Below are 8,728 nucleotides of genomic sequence, written 5' to 3' on the forward strand. Positions count from 1 at the left end.
TGGAGTCCTCACTCCTGCAAATGGTGGGGTGAAGAGAAAATGAGAGTCTTTAAATTTGACAATAAAAAGTATTTTAGTTTCTTGCCAGGGTCTCATCTTCTGTCTTTCTCTTCTGTTTTCCTCTCTTTTCCCTTCCCCTGGTAGAAAGAGTGTTTGGGTGAAAGGGTGTTACTTTGGACTAGAACTTGAGTTCTTTCTTACTCAGTGATTTATTCTGTGTCGGTCTTTAAACTCTGGTTCTCAGTATTTTAAGAAAAGTCCTTTAGAATTTAGGAAATTCCTTTCACTGGTTGGCAAATTTTCTTTCCAGATAATTGACTCAAAGAAAAACCAACTTAGAAAACTGATCAAGGTCAGCTAATGCCCTCGTAATTCTAGGTGGTATCCTTTTCCTCTGGAAGCAGTATTTAGGCACCCAGGCAATGTATTTTGTGGAACATTTCTAAAATACATCCATCTAGTAATGGTTAAAGGGGATATGGAAGACTGTGATAGGAGAATTAGAAATACCAAAAGAGGGGGTGAATGAGGGTAAAGGTATGGGGAGTAAGTAGCATAAATGGTACGTAGAAAATAGATGGGAGAGGTTACGAATAGTATAGAAAATGTAGAAGCCAAAGAATTTATTAAACTGACAAGAACAGATACTACACTTGATCTTAGCCAAAAGGCCAAGAAGCGATGAAGCCAAATAATTTATATGTATGACCCATGGACATGAACTAAAGGGGAGGAATGTGGGTGGGAGGGGATACACAGGGCAGAGGGGAATAAAGGAGGGAAAATGGGACAAAAATATTTTATTAACTTTTAACATTTTAAAAACTATTAGATTTTATTAGCTCTATATATGTCAACATTTAAGTGCTTCTCTTATATATCCTCTATTCTTTTCCTCTAATTTATTTCCAAGTTTTATGGTTTCATATAACTTTACCAAAAACTAAAATTACTTTTATTCATAATTTTATACTTTAGTCACATTTATTCAATTTATTTTTATGCATTCCATTGTTTATTTAAACTGAAATCCTTCAGTTTAATTCTTTTTCACATTATTTCCTTACACTGCCTATCTCCCTTATTTTAATCTCCAAATCCCCTTGCCTTCCCCTCAAAAAACATGATTATCTTTATTTTGCATTATTTTTATTCACCTAGCTCTTTGAAAACAATGGTGAGGATTTGTGACTGGGATAAGGAGACAATTATAAAGATAACTCAAGTCCTAGGTAAGAAGGCTGGATTTCTTCTTTTTTCCAGTTAAACCAACAGTGATAGTTTTAAACCCCTCCTCCCTTTATCATTCCTTCTAGAGTTCAACTTCTGACTTTAAAATTTTCAAGCTAAGTAAACTAATAGACCCACAGGTGAAGTCTTCAGGATAACAAATCTTGTCCCAGTGGCATTGCAGCGGAGCAGCTGGAATGGTGTTGTCTTCTCATATTATGTCTACAGGGGAATCCTTGGGAAAATCTCTGTCTGGGGACTAAATCTCCAAGCTCCTGACATGCAATGTTTTTTCCTTCCTAAGAAAACACAGATTGTGACCATTTTCTCAACTGAAATCACTCTGCCCATCTCAGTAAAATATCTGCACTGAGGGAGAATAAATAATATGTGAAAATCCCCAACTTAAGTATAAGTCTTGCTCATCTATTGAGAAAGGTCTTGTCCCTCACATTTGAGGTCAAATGAGAATTTTCTTATGAGTAGAATTTAAAGGGGACATTTTCTTTTTAATGGACCAAATGGGGCGGAATGGGAAGGACTGAAACCAGGTTACCCATTTTGCTTGCTGAATAGTAGACTCAGATTTCCCAGCCGGGCATGGCTGTAGACTAAAAGCATCACTCCATCTTCCCCATCCTTGCTTATGGCTGAGCCATGCCAGAGATACAGGGAGGTCCCCACCATCAGACAACAGGACATGAGCAAACTGATGGGATATCTACTACCACATGGGCAAATGCATACAACCTAGAGTAAAAGAGCATTGTAAACCCTTTGACTGTCCTGTTCACTGTGGGTATGGAATTTTTTCTGCATATGATTAAAACATTCTAAATATTATCTGGCCCAGAAAAGGATGATTTCTTAGTTTTAAAAATCCTAAATCAATTTTCATACCTTTGTTTTTATCCCTATAGAACTCATCAGTATAAAATCTACATGTGCACCCCAATACACCCATGGAATAAAGGATGCAGTATAGCAGGATCTTCCATCAAAGCAGGAACACTCAATGTTTTACCTTAGGGTTAATCTTAAAAACATGGACCTTCCAATAATATCCATGGAAATGAGCTATATTAAAAGTCTACATTCAAGCTAATAGATTGTTTTATATCATCCTGTCTCTGGTATAATTAGTTTTAAACATGACTAACTTCCAGTGTTTAGATCTCCTCAACCCTCTTTATCATAAGAGGTAAGAATATTGTGATAATGCCTAAGACAATGCTCAAGAAGAATTGAAACTGAGAAAAAATACATTTGAAAGACTCAGAACCCTAATTTAATAATCCAGGCCTGTGTAGAACTCTAGGAACTAAAAGAACAGGACACCTCAATCAAGGTGAACAAACTCTTTCTTCCAGGTAACCACTTATTTACTACTGTTGTGAGTCAAATTGTTTCCCTCCGAAAGATATGCTAAAGTCCTCATTTTCAGTATCTCTGAATGTAACTTTAGGTGCACATAAGGTTTTCAAAAATGTAATCAAGTTAAAATGAAGTTACTAGTGTAGACTCTAATCCAGTACGTCAGGTGTCCTTATAAGAGGAGAAACAGAGACAGCAGCAGACACACTTGGGAGAACACCACGTAGAAGAGAGCAGAGACTGGAGGGCCGAAGCTGTGTGCCAGTGAACACCAAGGTGGATGCCACCAGAAAGCCAAGAAGAGACAAAGAAGGGTTCTATTCAGACTCTCAGAGAGAGCATGGCTCTGCTAACACCTTGATTTTGGACTCCTGGTCTCCAGAACTGTGAAAGAATACATATCTGTCATTTCAAGCTACAGTTTGCAGTACTTCGTTACAGCAGCCCTAGAAAACTAGCACACCTGCTTAAGAGACAATTTTTAAAAAACAATTTATAGGGCAGATTTGAATTCTTAAAAATGACTTGATTATACACATAGAGTAGAGCTTTATGAATATAATATTATAACCAACTAAAGTGCCCATTTACTGTGCCCTGAGGTTCAACCATCTACAGAACTTGCTCACCTTTCTGCTACCAATATCTGAATGCTCTCAATCTGTACTCACAGTGCTAAACAGTTTACATCTATTGTTTCACTTAATCCTTATAGCAGTACTCTAAGATATTCATTATTTTCCCTGTTTGGAAGATGAGAAAAAATGAGGGTTAGAAAGGTTAAACAAGTAACTTGCCCCAGGTCACAAAGCTAGGAAATAGGGAACTGTGATTTAAACCTTGTCTGTTTGATATTCATTTCCAGACTCTTAACCATAATACTTATTGATTTTACTTTGCACTTTGTGCAACAATATTTAACCTCTTCAAATGTTCTTTTCTATTCATGTCATAGAACACTGCTTCCAAATTAGACAGAGGGCAGACACCAGAATCATCTCATGGGGTACTATTTTAAACCTTATTTAAATCCCTTAAATACTAGCACAGAATTTTATATTCATTCCCTCCCTCCCTCTCTCTCTCTCTCTCTCTCTCTCTCTCTCTCTCTCTCTCTCTCCATTCTACATAATCTTATAACCCCATCCCTTCTCAGGATAGATACCACTCACCCTTCTTTCAGGTGTCCATTTAAACGTCATTTATTCACTGATCTTCCCTTGACATCACAGTCTACTTGGGGCCTATAATAACACAGCCCCACATCACCCTCCATGTTTCCTTCAAGGCACATATCACAATCAAAATAAAACAAACCATTATTTGGGCAGCAGGATAGACCTGCTAACTCGACTCAGAACCTGTTGGCATGACTCACATGAAAGTCTGGGTAACTAACTTCTATACAGGTTCCATTGGTCAAAGAATAGGCAAATATGTAGACTAGGCTGCATTAGCCTGGGGAAGCTGAGAGGGATCGATAAGGAGTCTAAAAATGATATGGCTCAACTGAAGGGTCCTGGACATGCCCAGGCTAGATAAACTTTGCTTAAAGGGAGGCAGACTGATCCCAGAGGATCTTGTGTGACTCATTCTGTCTTGCAGCCTACAACTGCGGCATCTCCATGCTATCATCTACGATTGGAGATTATTGTCATTCTGGGTGTTTGTCTGCCTGTGTTGATTTCCTTCTGAATTCTGCAGAGAGGTAAATCTTATTTAATCCCCCAGGGGATGTTTGCTCTCTAGAATAAATTACTGAATTTCCCAAGGTCTAGTAAGCATGATATTTCTCTCAGCAACAAAGATTTCTTTCAGAGTGAAGAATGAAATGATAAATGTAAGTCCAAATCATCTAACTTTTCTCAGGGACTTTAAAAATCTTTGCCTGTAACAAGTATGGATGATACAAAACAAATACCTTCTCTAAGGATTAGGTTTATTTGTACTAAAAAATGCTGACAGAGGAAAATGTAGGTTGATCCTGTTAATTCAAGGAAATGACAAGTCTCCCATTTTACTCCCACATCTTCAATTAGTTATATGCCTTAGTTTCTATCTCTCTCCTGACAAGGAGCACAGAGGTTGTTTAGGTGTCAGGCCTTAAACTAACAGACTCTTTTCTCTAAATATCACATGCGCCCAACGTTTGACATAATTTTTTCGCCAGAGGTCTAAATGTTAGGATTTGCAAAGATACTGCCCAAAATCCATCTCACAAAACCCAGGCAGTGGCCCACAGGATGCATGCAGTCTATGGATTTATTTTACTTGCACTGCAATGTTTTTGTTAATGTTTCAACAGAGGTTCCTCAAAAATTTAAGAGTAGAGCTACCATAAGACTGACCCAGCAATCCTTCATCTGGGTATCTACCAAAAAATTTGAAAACACTTATTTACAAAGATATATGCACATCTATGTTCCTAGCAGCATTATTCATGGTGGCCAAGAAAAGGAAACACCAAGGTGTCCTTCAATAGGGGACTGGATAAAGAAGATGTGGTACATTTGTACAATGGAATACTACTCAGCTGTAAGAAAAGATGAAATACTGCCATTGGTAACAACATGGATGGACCTTGAGAATATTATGCTAAGCAAAATATGTCAGTCAGGAAAAACTAAGAACCATATCATTTCATTCATTTGTGGGATATAAAACTGAAAATGATAAATTAGCAACAAAAAAAAATAAAGAAACAAAAACTCATAGATATAGACATCAGCATGGTGGTTACCAGAGGGAAAGAGGGGAGAGGTAGGAAAGGCAAAGAGGGATAAATACATGGCGATGGAAGAGGATTTGACTTTGGGCGGTGGGCACACAATGCAATGTATAGATCATGTATTATAGAAAGGTAACACTTCAAACCTATTGAATCTTCTTAACCTATGCCACCCCAATAAATTTAATTTAACAAACAAAGTAAAACTAAGTATCAAAAGTTGTTCCAGTTGGTCAGGAATTGCTGCAGAATGAACAACTCCAAACCTCACTGGCTTCAACCACAAACATTCCTCGCTCACAGGCCTGATTATTGATTTGGGCTCTCTTGGGTTCAACAGGAATCCACTGGCTTCTGCTAGGATTTACGTGGTTACAAACTGAAGGTAAGGTTCTAGTCTCTTCCATCTAGGACTGTAGAAAGAACTTTCTTAAGGTAAATGCAAGAGGACAAGTGGGGTAAAAGATCAAAGTCCTCCTTAAAGCAACAGTTCATGTTTTTCCACATTTTATTGAGCAGTACAAATAATGTGACCAAATTCAAAAGCAATGAGGTGAGTGAAATGTATTGTATCTGTTCTATTGGGAAGCCCTATAGACTTACATGCTAAAACTAATAGATATGTGATTGTACTACAAGAAAAAGACACAGAGTTGTGAACAGTGACCCACACTAACACAGTTGTCAAAATTTAAAAATTGGGATGGATTCTACATAAATCTGAAGTTCAGCTTCTTGCTCTATTTTTTAAAGATTTTATTTATTTTACTTTTAGAGAGGGGGAAGGGAGGAAGAAAGAAAGGGAGAGAAACATCGATGTGTGGTTGACTCTCATGTGCCCCCTACTAGGGACCTGGCCTGCAACCCAGGCGTGTGCCTTAGACTGGGAATTGAACCAGCAGCTCTTTGGTTCACAGGCTGGCACTCAATCTACTGAGCCACACCAGCCAGGGCCCAGGTTCTCTTTAAAAATAAGAAGACTTAGTAATAATAACCCAGAGTTCAAAAGATAATTTATCCTATTTCCACATAGGGACCTATAGAAATAGGACTTCCAAAAGAAGACAAAGTAGCTCTTGTTTCTTTGAATCAAAATCTATGGATCAGTAATCATCCACAGTAGCAGGCACTCTTAGTCTAAAGGAAAGCGCACTGTGTCTGGGCTTCAAGTGTCTGGGTTCAAATCCTGGCTCACCACTTACTACCTGTGAAACCTTGGACAAACCATTTCATCTCTCTGAACTTTTATTACTTCATCTCATAGGGTTTTAGTGAAGACTAACTGAGATATTACACATAAAAGTTGGTCTGTGAATTTAAACATGCTACACAAATGTTGCTTGTCATTATTAGCAGGGCTCACCTACTGAAACTCAAATTACTATTTAAGGAAATGACCAATTTGCATAGCCACCTGGATTTTACTGCCAACGACATTGACTGGGACTCAAATACTTTAGCAGCAGGGTTATTTCATTCACTGAAGATCCAGCTGGTGTAGCAGTTTGGGATGTGCACTAAAAGATGCTTGGAAATACCTGCTGGTCTTTCAGCTATTGTGCTATAAAACCAGGTAGGGGAATCCTTTTATCATTTCCAGAGCTGAATATGCTTTAAACCCCCTAACAGAGCCAAAATTGTCAGACCAAATTCCACTTGTGATGAAATCCAACCAGGTTAACATGCTCTTTCCTTGTTAACCACCTAGGCTTTTCTGGATGAAATCCTGCAGCCCTAAAACAGGGAAAACTTGACTTAACTTCAAGGAAAGTTTTGGATGTCAATGGACCTTTGAAGTCCTTTCAAAAGATATAAGGACTTCAATGAAAGGTTTGCCTACACAGCAGACAACAGAGGCAGGCCATTTGTAGAAAATCAGTTCATCTAGGAGCAGAAGTTGTCTGGTGTAAATTGGTTCAGTAAGGAGGGGCTAAGTGAAGCATGTAAGTTCAAATTCAGTACAATGAAAATGAGTCTATTTAGATGATCAGATTTGTTGTTTTGTATTTTTACTCATGAGTTTATAAAAGCAAGCATTTTATTTTTACTACTATAAAGATCAATCAATTTAATAACTGTGGCTAAATTAGAGCCACCATATATTATCCAAAATTTAGTAAATACTCAGCACATGGTTTTTTGATAAATTTTTTAAAAATTATTTAAGAAACAAGTATTTTAAAATAAAGATTTCCACAAAGGCTATGAATTCAGACTTTGGCTCATGAATAAAGACTTCCAATTTATATTAAGTGCATTCTTCAACACCAGATAAGGTAAAGTGGCAATTCTTCAAATAGTTCTTACCACACAATATTTTCCAATCAAGCTAATAATAATTGCATATTGGGGATCTTTATCTCAAAACATTTCTACAGTGCACATTATGCTGTAACTAAATCATTTTTACTGTGAAAGTTATTGTTTTCTAAGCTGCAAGAAGTGTCAAATTGTGCCACAGGAAGTTAATTATAGCAAATGTATTTAACCAGAGCTCCCTGCAGAAGAGATTCCTTCAAATAGCTGTGGTACATTTATGTATATATAGTCGACATTCCATAAGAAGACTTTTCTTTCTGGAAAATGAGATTGTGTATATGTATTGAAATTCCTGTAGAATGCAGTAACTCCATCAGGTATGAACCAAAGGATGCTCTCTCTAGCTACAAAAATTGTTATTATACTAACCCATATCTGCTGGGGATTTTTAGAATGTTTTTCATCTAAAAGTTGTACTAAGATTTAGCAACAGTTATAACAGGAATTCTAAAACACAATATTTTTTTCCAGAAAAAAAAAGAGCACATTGTATTCTGCGTTGATTTCTAATATGTCTTAGGAATCTAAGGATTTTATTTAGTCCACAGATTAAGATCTTAGAGTAAATATAATAAAAATATTTTAAAGGTGATGTATCAATAAGGTGTCAGTGTGCATAAGGATAAAGTATTCTAGTCATAATTAAATTTTAAATCTAATTATAATGTGAGGCGTCCTTTTAATTATATTGCAATGTTTTCTTTTCCTAGGAAGATGAGTGGTATAGCATCTTTTATCTGTAATTTTCATTTAATTAAAAATGTAAATAAATCAAACCTTCTTAAAAATATTTACTTTGCACATATAAAAAAGGATTCATGAAGTTAGGTTTTATCTAGTTAATCCTATTTACTTTGAGCTATAAACATATGATGTATGAATATATAAGAGTAGAGGTCTAAATTTTCCTAAATATTATGAAACAGAAAAAAAATGTTGCTGGTAATTATCTTTCTTACCAGGAAAAAGCTCTTCTCTTACTCCAGGCAAATTCCTATTAATTATTCAAAGTCAAGTTCAAATGTCACCTCCTTTGCATTAAGCTTTCCCTAGTTCCCAAAGCCACCAAGGGTAGGC

At 36.6% G+C, this 8,728-nt stretch overlaps 1 pseudogene; it reads right to left on the minus strand.

Moving 5' to 3' along the window:
* Nucleotides 1-582: 582 nt before the first annotated feature.
* LOC114514312 lies at nt 583-683 on the minus strand (annotated as a pseudogene).
* Between the last annotated feature and the right edge of the window lie 8,045 nt (nt 684-8,728).

This window comes from Phyllostomus discolor, chromosome 2 (genome assembly GCF_004126475.2).
Source record: "Phyllostomus discolor isolate MPI-MPIP mPhyDis1 chromosome 2, mPhyDis1.pri.v3, whole genome shotgun sequence".
In the NCBI taxonomy this organism is placed as follows: Eukaryota; Metazoa; Chordata; class Mammalia; order Chiroptera; family Phyllostomidae; genus Phyllostomus; species Phyllostomus discolor.